This window comes from Sciurus vulgaris (assembly GCF_902686455.1).
Source record: "Sciurus vulgaris genome assembly, chromosome: 11".
Taxonomy (NCBI): Eukaryota; Metazoa; Chordata; class Mammalia; order Rodentia; family Sciuridae; genus Sciurus; species Sciurus vulgaris.
The window spans coordinates 66,855,899-66,869,955 of NC_136472.1; the positions used below are offsets into that span (position 1 = coordinate 66,855,899).

At 37.2% G+C, this 14,057-nt stretch overlaps 1 protein-coding gene across 1 annotated transcript in view; it reads right to left on the reverse strand.

The window, feature by feature from the left end:
* LOC306640515 (olfactory receptor 56A3-like) overlaps window positions 1-14,057 on the reverse strand; it is a gene marked incomplete at both ends in the record, with an annotated part of 168,308 nt that overhangs the window by 62,717 nt on the left and 91,534 nt on the right. The window lies entirely within an intron of this gene.

A 14,057-nucleotide genomic window follows, 5' to 3' on the forward strand; every position in this document is an offset into this window, starting at 1 on the left:
TAAAATTAGAAAAGAAGTATGAAATTAAGGGGAAAAGAAAAAAATTGGCATCTCAGCATTTCATGAAATGTGTGTTCTTAAATAGTTTATTTACTTAAAGACCATTCGTATATACTATATATATATATATATATATATATATATAACGCTATCACTATATATGCATATTTCTACACACATACACACATACATGAACTTTTATCATGCTCTACATTGTCAGTTTTTGATCAATAGGAAGATACACAGGCAAAAACTTTTGTCTAAGTACTTTTGGAAAGAAGAATTTATAGGCCAGTTCTACAATAGTGTAGATAAATTCTTCCTCTGCAGAGATGGAGGGCATGTGATTACTAGCAGTTTCATTCATAAAGGACTCAGGTTTTGGAGGAAGAAGAATTTAGGAAGAAGGTCTTGAATGTGTGCCCTTTTTTGTGACTTATCTGCCAGGCACACAGTGAAGATAAAATTCATCAGGGTACCACACAGATGTCTTGTTGAGGAAGTGATAAGACAAAGATACCTAAAGATAGAACATTGAAATTAGTTGTTTTGTCTCTTATTTAATCAATCATTATTTATTTTATGTTTTAAGATATTTAATTATCAAATAAAATCATATATATTCAATGTGGAAAATGTGATGATTTGATAGATATATATAGGTGTTGTGTACTGATTACCATAATTAAACTAACAAAGCCATCAATGCCCATGTTATTTATTGATCTCCAGAACTTGTTCACCTTATAACTTGAAGTTATAGCCTTTTGACCAATGTCTTCCCATTGCTTCTCCTCTCAGCTCTGGCTAACACTCTTCTACTTTTTGTTTCTATGAGTTCAACTTTTTAAAGTTGCACATATAAATGAGATTACTGAGCATAATTTAACACACTGTAATTTGGAAGGTGGTGGTGTGATCTCAGCATAATGTAGCCTATCTTGATGTGTAGACAAATTCTCTTCTTGAGTGATAGTAGAGATATATTATAAAGTTCTAATCATTGGGACACTATAGTTTCAGTGTAAATACAGAACATCAGTCAAGTCAAACTAAATACAGTTCAGAAACTGATCCACAAATATGATTTCCCCTGAATTAAGGAATGATAATATTGTAGCACAATGAGAAAAGATGTTATTTTCAATAAAAGCTACTGAGTCAAATGGTGATCCATATGAGAAAAACAAAACTAAATGTTTGTCTTATGCCATACAAAACATGTTTCCAGTTGTAGGACTGTGGGCATATAGTTGAAAGTAAAAATAATATAGCTTCTGGAAAAAAAAAAAAAAAAGAGAGAGAGCATACCCATCACCTTGTAATAAGGATAGATTCTAATACAGAACACAAATGTATGTGCATATACAGGTCGCATACATGCTAACAATATTGGAAACATCAATTATCCAGTGCATAAAACTAAAAATTCTCATCAGGCAGCACTTACAAAGAAAATCGGTAAAGCAAATGACTTGCACATGGACTATGCAGAGTACTCCTAAAAATCAGCAAATAAAGGGACCACAACCACATAGAAAAATGAGGAAGAATTTGCATGGATATTTCTCCAAGGAGAAGATCAAAATTTCTAGTGACTATGAAGAGAAGCTCTACTTCCTTAGCCATAAGAGAAGTACATTTAAAACCACTGAGCAGCTCCACTATCCACTGGCCAGAATGGTTAAAATGAAAAATATTGAACAGTAAGAGATAATGTGAAGTAACACATTGATGAGGAGAAAGTAAGCTGATAGAATCATTTTTGAAAATCAACAATATTTTCAAAAGCTAATCATATGCACATCCTAGGAACCCCAAATTCTACTCCTAGGAACATATCCATTGGAAATATTTTGCATTTTCCTGAAATTATGTGTATCAATTATCACAGAAGCATTATAAATGAGTCAATAATACTTCTCAAATATACATTAAGTAGAATATATAAATACTAACATCAAGGAGAATGAGCAAACTAACAACAGCAAACACATTGAATGAAATGGACCAGATAGAATAGGTTTTGATGTTATGTATTACACAAATGTTTTTATAGATAGTATCACATTTATTTAAAGTTCAAAAACAGGAATAATAACAAAAGGGTTGAATTGTCAAATCAGATTCACATAAATAATACAAAATTTTCTTCAGTGATTTAACAAATAAGGAAAATCATAATGTTTCCTTTTTAATAATAAAATATTATTATTATGAAAATCTTCAAACAACACAGAAGTAGAGAAAAAAATGAAAATTCCTCTTTTCCTGTGGCCTAAAATCAAAAATTTGATATATATTTTTCATTTATTTTTCTTTCTAAAAAATCATGCTATTGTGGTAAGAATATTTCACAAGGGATCGATCATCATACCAAGTTTTTAGTGTACAAGACACTGTCAACTATAGGCGCAGTGTTGTACAATCAACTCTTCCTAAAGTGAATCTAGACCTGGAAGAGTAATTCCCCATGTCCACCCCAGCCCTTGGTAAACCTCATTTCACCCTTTGATTCTATTAATTTTACTACTCTAGATACTGCACTTAAGTAGAATCACAGTATCTGTGACTAGCTTATTTCATTTGGCATAATGTCCTCAAGGTTCATCCTTCCTGTCACATATTGCATAATTTCCCTCCTTTTTTTTTTTTTTTTTTTTGTACTGAGGATTGAACTCAGGAGCACTTTATCACTTAGTTACATCCCCAGCCCTTTTATTTTATTTTATTTTGATACAGGGTCTCACTAAGTTGCCCATCTAGCCTTGAACTTGTGATCCTGCCTCAGCCTCCCAAGTAGCTGGGATTATAGGCCTGTGCTACCACACCCAGCTAATGTCCCTCCCTTTAAAGACTGGATGGTATTCTATTGTATGTGTAACCCCTATTTTCCTAGTTCATACTTCTGTTAATGGACATTTAAGTTGTTTCCCTATCTTGGCTGTTGTGAATGGTGTTGTGATGAACACAGGAGTGTGAATATTTCCTGGAGACCTAATTTTAAACTTTAGGATAGACACTCAGAAGTGCAATTACTGGACCCTGTGGTAGTTCTGTTGTTAATTCTTTGAAGTCCAGCCTCTGTACTGTTTTCCAGAGGCTGTACTATTTTGTATTCCCACATTCTCACCAACATATCTTCTTTTTTAATAATAGCTTTCCTGATAGGTTTGAGGTGATATCTCACTGTACATTTCCCTGATGATTAGTGATATTAAGCACCTTTTTCTAAATCTGTTGACACTGTATAGTTTTTATGGAGAAATATTTCTTTAAGTCTTTAACCCATTTTTAAATGGGTGTTTTTTTTTTTTTTTTTGCTATAGAGGTGTAGGAGTTTTACAAATTTGCATACTAATCTTTTATCAGATATATATTTTACAAAAATATTCTTCTATCTCATATGTCACCTTTCATTTTATTGATTGTTAAAAGCAAAACTTTTTCAGTTTTCTGTAATTCCACTTGTGGGTTTTTGCTTTCTGGTGACTTGTGCTTTCAGTGATATATTCAAAAATATTATTGCCAGGACCCGTGCCATGAAATTTCACCCAAAGTTTTCTTCCTGAAGTTTTATAGTTTCAAAGTTTACATTTAGGTTTCTGATCCATTTTTAATTTCATTTTATGATATAAGATAAAGGTCTAACTTTATTCTTTCACATGTGGATAACTAACTCAAGGTTGATGGTTTTTTATTTATCACGAGGCAATTTTCACTCATGAATATGTAGAAATTGACTGCATAGGGTGAGTGGCTTTGTTTATGGTGTATCTCCAACTTTATCCAATTACTTATAAAGGTAATTCTCCATCAAGCTAAGTTCTCATAAATCCATGAAGTTTAATTGTTTATGGTAAGTAACCTATCTGATCCATGCATACCATGATTATAATATTCATATTGACTTTCTGCTCATAAGTAGAGGAAGTGAACTCATTAGAACGACTGGTTGCTAGTGTGTTTACAAGGGAAATAACTAGGGTAGTTACTATTCCTGGGTCTCCCAAAGAAAGAAGAAATGGTTTCCTGGCCGCTGCTGGTTCTTTGTCTCCTTGTAGGAATACATAGTGTGATGTTAAAAGTCAGGTTTGTGACTACTTTGGGGGAGTAGTCAGAACTGGGTCTGGTATGAGATGGCTTCTGATTTCTTGATTTGTTTGAAGCTGATATGTTGTGAAAATTCATCCACCCTACACTTAACATTTTATGCATTTTCATAGGCTGGTTCCATATCCAGGCTATTGTGAATTGTGCTGCTATAAACAAAGGAATGCATGTAACTGTAAGGTATGCTGTCTTTATCTCTGTTGGATAGATACTGAAGAGTAGTCTTAGTTGGATCTCATGGAACCAGCCTAAGTTATCTGTCAGCAGATGAATGGATAAAGAAAATGTTTTATATATGCATGATGGAGTTTTATTCATTCATAAAGAAGAGTGAAATCATTTCATTTGTGGGAAAATGTATAGAAATGGAAAGCATTATATTTTGCAAAATAAGCCAGAGTCAAGAAGGTAAATGCCTTTTGTTTTCCCTTATATGGGAAAGCCAGAGAGAAAAAAGGAAAAAATGGGAGGAACTCATGAAAGTAGAAGGGAGACCATAAAGATAGAGGAAGGAGAGGAGGAAGAGTGAAGAAGGGTGGGTGAGAGGAGGTCCTGTGGAATAAAATTGACCAAATTTTGTTTATGCACTTATAAATATGCCATAATGCAATTCACCATTCTGTATAATTATATGTACCAATAAAATTTTTAAAAATAAAGAACATAAAATTTAAAGGTAACACCTTAAAGTTCAAAATGTTTTAGAAGATCACATAAGAGAAAAATCCTTGTGACTTTGGCTAACTTAAAGTTCTCTTAGACATGACACCAAAGGCACTCTACATGAAAGGAAAAAAAAAAACCATAACTCGAACTTTATTAAAAAAAAAAAACAAAAACATGCAGAGACGTGTTTGGGTAGCCCTAGGATGGCGGCTGGCGTTGAGCCAAGAGGTGGCGCATAATTAGTGTTAACATGGAGTCATCTACTTTTGCCTGATTAGTTAATGTCTCCTTTGTGCTAGTGGTCAACAGATGTTCCTCATTCTTTCTTGATTGGTACCGGGGCGCATGCTCCAACCATGCTACTTAATCCTAAGCTGATTGGCTGCCTTAAGTATATAACACATGCACCTATAGGAAGCACCTCTGATAAGCAGCACCTGTGATAGATGGCAGAATGCGGGACTAAGCACGCACCTCCAGATCGCAGATCGCAGAATGGAGAACTAAAACCACACCTCTAGGTCGTAGGTTGTAGAAGTAGGCCACATGCCACAAGCTGCAAGCCGCACCTCCAAGAAGCCACCCACCTTTAAGAAGCAGTAGACCTTTGATAAGCGTAGCCTCTCTGAAAGAGTAGCATTCTCTAAAATTAAGCAAAGTCTCTTCCTCTAAGGAAATTCTCTTTTCTTCTAAGCAAAGTCTCTCTTCCTCTAAGCAAAGTCTTTCTTCCTCTCAAAGCCTCTCTTCCTCTAAAACTAAAAGTAAGCAAAGCCTTTCTTCCTCTATAAACTAGCGAAGGAACAAGCAAACAAGAAAGGAAGCAGCTCAGTAATAGAAGTAGTTCAGTTCCAGTCCACCTCCAATAAATTACCGCAAGATTGTTGCTGGGGGAGGCAACACTTCTATTTAAAAAAGACACTGTTTAGGGAAGGAAAAGACAAGCCACAGATTGGAAGAAAATATTTGTGAAGTACATATGTGATGGAAAACTTTTATCCAGAACATATATACAATTCCTCTGTGTCAATTAACAATAAAATAAAAAAAATTAAAAGGGAATTCTCATAACTCAATATGAAAACAACCCAATGAAAACAAAGTATTTCAGCAGGCTTTTCACTAGAAAAATGATACATAAATGATGCATAGGGCAAAGAAACACTTGAACTCATTCTTAGCCACCTCTAATTTCAGGGAAATGTAGAGTAAAAACACCATGAGGCAGAATGCCAAGTACTGGTGACAATTGGAGCAACTAAATATTCCCACACAGAGCAATACCAGTGTCCTGCCCACAACCACCGGAATGCACTAATGATAAAAACATTAGCTCTTTCTTCCTTCCCTTTCCTCCATGCAGACGTGAATCGTCTGCATAAAATAAAAGTTCCTTGTGTGAGACCTGTATCTATGGAGCGTTTCTGGGAGTTAGCAACAAACCATAACTGCGCTTAACACCTAACATCTGGTGCCCAAGACTCAGAGGATGGGTTTTTCCACTGACTAAGCAGGTGGAATCCCATCCGATAGCCCCGGAGCCCACAGATACAGGCTCACCTTCCATTTACCTGGATGCCCAGTTTTCTGCATACAACACCGGACTCCAGAATTGGTGAGTTCCCCTTAGGCAGGCCTTGACCACTTAAACACATCTCAGCCGCCCGTGGCTCCCACTGTGGTGCCGCCCCCCAACCCTGTATCTGAGAAGCCGCCATTCTTGCGGTTCCCTCCACCATGGCTCTCGGTTTCCTCACGCTGCCCTGCAGCTCCCCACTCCCAGCTTTTGCTGCCCGCCCATGACTTCCTCCCACTGCCCTGTGGCTTCCCGCTTGTGGCTTCCGCTGCCTGCCCTGCTGCTCCCACCGCCCGACTGCCGAGTTGTGGGGATATCTCCTTGGTCCCCATAGCTGGTCCTAGTTGCTGGGTGGACTCCTGGTTTTTATGGTGCTGAGATTCTTTCTCAGGGTTTGAAGTTCTTTTATTTCCTGCTGCATCTCATTCAAAATCCTGATCAGGTCTTCAAACTCTCTCTGCTAATGCCTGGTTAAACATTGGTTTTTGGTGATGACCAAGCCTCTGTTCTAACCTCTCATTGCCTGGCACCATGTTTCTTGGGACGCCAAAATCACTAGCCAGGTGGGTCTCAGTTTACCATGGGATTCAGGACATCCAGCTCAGCAATCTCACCTGTAGGATGCTTATTAAATCATCTCAAACCCCTTCAGCTATTCCCTGAATCAGAGCTAAATTGTCCTTTAGATAGTAAGTCAGAATGGTCTATTTATGACACCCTAAATTCTAGCTTTATACTAGGTAAAATTATATGTCTAATTGTACTACTTATAATTAAGTACATATGTGGGCAACCTGGTGAACGGAAAGAAACTTTTCCCCTTCGTGTTTTTCCTTTCTTTCTTGCTGCTTCTCCTCCCCCTTTTAATCCTTTCTCTTCTAAGTTTAATCCAGCTGATAAGTCATGTCCTTACAGGCCTCCTACTGCAGAAGCTCCTGTTCATTCCTCTCCTTTACCTCATTCTGTTTCTCCTTCCGCTCCTCCATTCAGCCCACCAAGTTCCCCCACCACGTGGTCTCGTACACATATTCTAGCTCCTTTAGGGGAGGTGGTTGGCGCGGATGGAGTAAAACCTGAACACGTTCTCTTGGCTGATTCTTTATTTTCAAATCTTTTCTTTCTCTCTTAGCTCTCCCTGCAGGCTCAAGAAATTAAAAGGACCTAAGCATCAAGTTTCTGCTAGAACATATTAGCCCCTTTCAGATTCAGATCTCAGTCAAGGGTTACATTGAAATGTAAATGAAGAAAGTCGCAGTAGGAAACCAGTTTCAAACCCAAGGGGAAAAAAAGTGTAAAAGTGTCCATTTTAAATTTCTCCTGGGCTACAACTCAGAATGCTTTTCTCCCTTTCAACTTTTCTCTCCTTCTCATTTTCTCATGCTTTAATTAATAACCATTATCATTTTTCTTCTAGGACTTTCTTTTTCTTAAATGCTGTATTTTTGAGCTCACAATTTTGATCCTACAGACCTAGGGTAATGATTTTTGATCAGTTCTTTTTATCCAACTCTAGAGTTATTTTTGAACATACATTACATTGCAATGGAAATAAATATTACAAGTTCTTTGCTTTTGTGTTAAATATAAGCACGCATAAAAATTAAAACTTTAGAAATGGATCCAAATATTTTTAATTCATGTGATTTAATGAGGTTCAATTTAAATTGGGTAAAATAATAGAAGTAACATGTTATTAAAATTAACTCACAAGTCTCTAGGTGGTCACCCTAATAAAATATTAATGTTCATAAAATGTCTAACATCAATTTTTCTAGGAATTTTCTTCCACAGGAAAGAGACAGCAAATACTGTTGGCACATTTGTCTGATGCCTTGGTTTTTCTACAATAAGCAACATGTATGGGATTACTCAAATGTGTTTGTTAGAGACATCTGATTAATTTATAAAGCTATTCCATGGAGTAACATACTTAAAAACATTATTTGTATGTTAAATGTGTTCATATTTTCCAGGTATACAAGCCTTTAAAGCAGAAAATTTATCAAGCTGCTGTTCTTCAAATTAAACTTGTCTGTAATGGTAAACCTATCATTTAATGTTCTATTATAGGACCTGTCATCAGTAGGGTATATATATATAACCTAACATTGCACACATATAAAAATTGCTGACATAACTCTTTAGATCCACATTTCCATCAGAGGACAGAGCTCCATCTGATCTCAGCTTAATCTTCAAAATCTGTGTTTATATACTCCTTTGCCCCTCACTAAAAAGCCCCACCTTACCTGAGATAAGGCTCTGCCTCACAACCCTGCTACACATTAATATGACTCCAAAGTAAGCCTGACTTTAACTCACTTAAAGTTGTGTTCAAAAGTTTAATGTTTGTTGCAACTCAGCCAAAATTCAAAATAGCTGTTGCACAAACTGAATGTTTTACTGTTGATGACTCCATTTTGTATTTTCCTTGTAAACTCTAATTGTTGCCTGATCAATATTTTGCAGAAGTACTGCTTCAAGAGCGAACATCACAAATTAACTTGGAATAGTAAGCCACCACCTACAGAAGAGATAATGTAAACCCCAATTAGATAAAAGGGGGGTAAATAACTGTAAAGTTATAGACATTGAAGCTAAAGCCCAGTACTCTTACTTTATGACTGGTGAGACTGACTTGCTTGATGGTTAAGATCAAATTTAGAGATTGAGATTAAATACAGAGGTCAAGAAAAGTGCATATTTGGGTCTTGCTCTCAAAGTCAGCCTGAACCCAGGGAACAAGAGGACTTCTCCAAGGAGCTTTGCAACTCTGGGTCACACAACCTCCTGACCAAGGAGATTGATGAGGCCGCTAGAGGAAAAGCCACTCAATGCATCTGCTGCAGAGGAGGGTCATGGAAAAATGGAGAAATCCCTGATGGTTTCTAAGAAAGCCACGTCATCGAGAAGACCCTGCCTAACCAAATGGCACTAATGGAGCTAAGAAGCTGCTCTTAAGTTCTCTATGAGTGACCCCTGTGGAAACTCAGTTGACTCTTTAACAGACAGGAACAGGTCACTTTGACCAGCTTGATCTTAAACACCTAGCAAAACAGTTAAAACCAAAGTATAGCCATTCTTGGGCATTTAAAAATAATAGTAACTATCAAGAGAAACTGCCAGAGTCAGAAGTTTTTAGTCAGTTTGAGGCCTACAGACACAGGTAGGCTTAATCTATGTTTGCTAGTAACAGAAGTATAGAGATCTCTACTAAATGTTGTGTTCACAATCCTGATAACCTAGACAATGTTAAAGCTCCCAAATAAAGGTCTGTGCTCTCCAGCCTTTGCTAGGCCTTGTTATGGGAACAACTTCTCAGTTTTTCCAACCCCTGGTGAGGAATTATTGACTTCTGTCATCTTTATAATATGCATTAGCATGTTCCAGATCCTGCAACATTTATATTGTATCAATCTCATTTCAGTACTCATGTCTTTTTGTTCTTCTCCCATAGAAGCACCCATCCCCAGATGCCTTTATAGTCTGCTCTCCCCACAACTGGACTTCTACCCTGAACCCCTCAATTGATTTCTAAAAAGGAACGTCCAAACTGCTTGCCCCACGCTGCCCACTTCCAGCTCAAAGAAGTCAGATCGGTCAGCACCCCTTTTCCCTACAGCAGTGAAGGAGTTCCTAGTATTAGAGGGTAAATGAAGTAAGAATTGGGGACAGGCAGTTAATGCAGAAATAGGGGGTCAATCAAATCGAGAAAATGAAGTCCATGAAAATCATCTGCCTTTGGAAGCCTGGGAGGAGAATGAACTTTTTAAACATCTCACCTGCAAAACCAACCCCAGTCACCTAGGCAGGAAGGCGAGAGAAGGCTTCAAAAAGAACTGGAGAGCAAGATTTTTTTATTTTTTATAAAAAAGGAAATGGGGGAATGTAAGGAAACCGGCCTCCCCCACCACCTGTCAATCTGCACTCCGCTTGCCTCTCCCGTTAGAGGAATTTCCAGCTTCCCAACCACATGTCAATCTGCGTTATTCCTGCCTCTCACGTTACAGGAGTTTCCGGCTCATGCTGCTGTAATCTTCCTGCCTCCCACGTTACATTCTAATATGTCATTGGTCCATCAGTCAGTCTGTAAGAATTCTCCTCGTGATTGGTTCCTCTCAGCCCGCGAAATTCCTATGTCTGAGAGAAACCTTGCGCCATCTTTCTCTTTCTTCATTCCCTTTCCCCCAAGCAGAAGTGAATCATCTGCATACAATAAAAGTTCCTTTCCTTGTGTGAGACCTGTAAAAAAAAAAAAAAAAAAAAAAAACATTAAAAAGGAGGGATTATATTACTTACTTTACTTGCTGGGACAAGGGAGACTTCACACATCATGATGAAATGGTGGTGACCTCAGTAAGAGTGTGTGAAGAAGAGCTTGTTATCGAATTTTGCCTTGTTTTGGGAGTGACTATCAGAAACAGATGGATTCAAGAAGAGAAGCTAAATTTATTATTAGGTATCTTTTTTTTTTTTTTTTTTTTTTTTTTTTTGGCGATACTGGGATTGAACCCAGGACTTTGTGCTTGGGAGGCAAGCACACTACCAACTGAGCTATATCCTCAGCTCCATTATTGTTAGGTATCTTAATAATTTTTACACAGGAAGTGGGGGAAAGGAGCAGGGCCAAAGCTTTATTTGATAACTTTACTCATATTAGCTAGGAGTATCCATTTTTCATAGTATTATTGCTTTTGTCTATATTCAGACATGGTTATGGAGGGGTATGTTTTTATTTCACTCCATTATCATGGACACATAGGAATTGATGCTGATATTTTGTGAGATTTTTAAGTGAGTGTTGTCACTGTCAAGGTGACAGTATCAGGCCAGTATCAAATGACAGATGCTAAAACTGCTTAACCTATCTCCCATGATTCTATGTTTATCTGGACTAGACACAGTACATATTCTTTCTGTGATGTCCTCAGATAATGTTTCCTTTTTATTTTACCTTCTGACCTCCTGCTAAGATAAATTGAGTGAGAAAGGCTAGAAACTTACTGGTTTTCTGTATTTCTGTTGCTCTAAACTTAAAACTTAATTATTTGTATATTTATAGGTGGCTAGTATTATTGGGCAACTAACACACAGCTTCTTAGGGGAATGAATTACAGATGTGAATGTATCTGAGCACCAATATGAAATAATTCTCTGTGGGTTATCTAATCCCAGATAATCAAGTAATCGAATAAATATTTGCTATAAAAAAGTGACCTGGTCATTAGAGAATATAATACCCTGGGTAAAAAGATGAGAAATTATTACAGGTTGGTTCAGATATTATTCTTGTGGGACTAATGGTATAGAATAATTGGAACATAGAAGTTAGAAAAGAAGAAATTCTTGCAGGTTGGGGACCTACGGAGAGAAACATGAAAGTCTCAAGGGATTCCTTTGCACATGTGCCTTTTTATGCTCAATAAATCCATGGTGAGAATTTATGAATTGTTTGTCTTTGATGCTCTTGTGCTGTGGAACCCCATAGGAGCATCTACTCCTGGTCAGGGAGAGGATTTTCAGTCCCAGTAGGAACTTTTTTCCTTGAAACTAAGTTTGAAGCTGAGACACATTGGAGTAAGTTATTAAGTCAGAACTAGAGACTCTTCCTTACTTCTATCTGAGGCTGGTAAGTCAGTACAGGCTTGATTGTCATTCATATTGAATGACACAGACTGAGGAGTTGTGTCATTAGAGCTGGAGTTACTACTTAAGCCCCTATACCATTCTGTCTTCTCTCTTCTGTGTTTTGTCCTTTTCTCTCTCTTTCCTTCTCCTTTTCTCTCCCTTCTCTTCACTAGTGCTTCCTTTTAGCCTAATTTTATTGAATTTTATCATGTTACTGGTAATTTCACAATTTTTTATGCTTAAAATCCAAAAAGTGATACTCTCAAAAACTTTTCCAAATAAATACATTTTCTGTCTTTAATTCATTGTCGCTATGGCAAAGAACAGCAATAATTTAACGCCTCCAAATTCCAAATAATTGTACGTAGTATCTGAAAACATATGCTGAATTTCTTCCATTCTGATATGTGTATATATGGTTTCATGTTTACATGTGTACTGAAACTTACTTTCCTGTATTCCATATGATGAAGCCATTTTAGCATTAAATATATAAGCTGAAGGGAAAGAAAAGCACACAATACTTGAAAAATAAGAGTTTTTATGACTTCCCCTTTCTTTTTCCATAGAAATGGCAATTGGTAAAACTCACTCACTTATTCTCTTACTGTTCTTATCAGGGATCCTCTTGCTCCATCCCAAATCATTAAAATATATTATTATTATTATTATTAATATTATTATCATTATTACAATTCTGGGGATCAAATCCAGCTCCTTGCTCATGCTAGGTAAGTGCTTCACCACCAAGCTACATTCCCAACCCTTGCAATAGTATTTCTTTAGGTAGCCTCCTGTCTATCCATTTTGTCTGGGTTGGAAGAGTGGATCTTATCCGCATTGACTTATATCTGGCATGTAGTTCTTAACAACAAAAACACCTTTGGGCAGCATATAAGTTGAATGCTATCTCTAAATTTTCTCCAAACCTGGCAGACTCTTGAGAGGTGAACAGTTGCTCCAAAATAGGACATTCAAAATTGTGTGGAGGAAAAATTCTAGTCTCAGAGAGAAGTCTCCCTTTATGGTGCCCTTTATGGTGCACTGTAGAATACTTGGTGAAACATGCTTCTGGCTTTAACACAGCTCTTGAACTTTTTGTAAAATATTTTAGTTGTAGAAGGACACAATACTTTTGTTTCATTTATTTATTTTATGTGGTGCTAAGGATTGAGACCGGTACCCCACATATGCTGGGTGAGCGCTCCACCACTGAGCCACAATCCCAGCCCCAGTTCTTGAGCTTCTGTTGTTCCTTCTATGTAGGGATAAGGGTGTGCCACCTAAAGTGAAGTTATCCTCAATAGATGAGGCTGCTTTGCAGCATTTCCTCCTAACTTCCTCTCCTAGTCTATTTCTCTCTTGCATGGAGGTCTCCTGCATTTCCCCCCAAGTCTAATTCTCTGATTATAGATTTCACAAGTCTCTGGCTTATCCTTGTGTCCCTTGTACAAACTTTTTGTTTTGATACTTTAATGTGGAGAAATAATGATATATGCTGAAAACAAGTTGACATTATAAAAGATGGAATCTCTCAGATTTTCAAACAGGCGCTGCTAGTAAACTTTTAAAACTGAACTTTCATTGATGCCATAGAGTACAGCACACAAGAATTTCCATTAAGTTAATAAGGTGTACATGAATGAGTCCATTCATCATATTTTGTGTTCCCTCATTCTCACAGTCACCCGTTTCCACTAACATCTCCCTAGAACCCCTGCTTGGTAGTCTCCCTCTACTAATGGTTCTATTGTCAGAAAAGCCTTGGCTAGAGTCACCACCTCATACGAACCTAAGGACGCTCTGAAGAGGATTACAGTGTTCCTTCTCCTTTCTCCAGCCTCAGCTGCCAGGTACTTTGTATGATTCTGTTCCTATCCTTTTAATATGAGGACTTGATCAGGAGCTAAAATTAGTAATTATCTGCATATTTAATATTCATTAACAACTATATTTTTGGAGGAGGAGCAATTGTATTCTAGATGCTGTGATAGAAAAATAATGGTGAACAAAATTACTTCTTGCCTCTCCCCTTAATTTTGTATGAAGTTTTCAGTTAGAAGGGAACTGAGACATT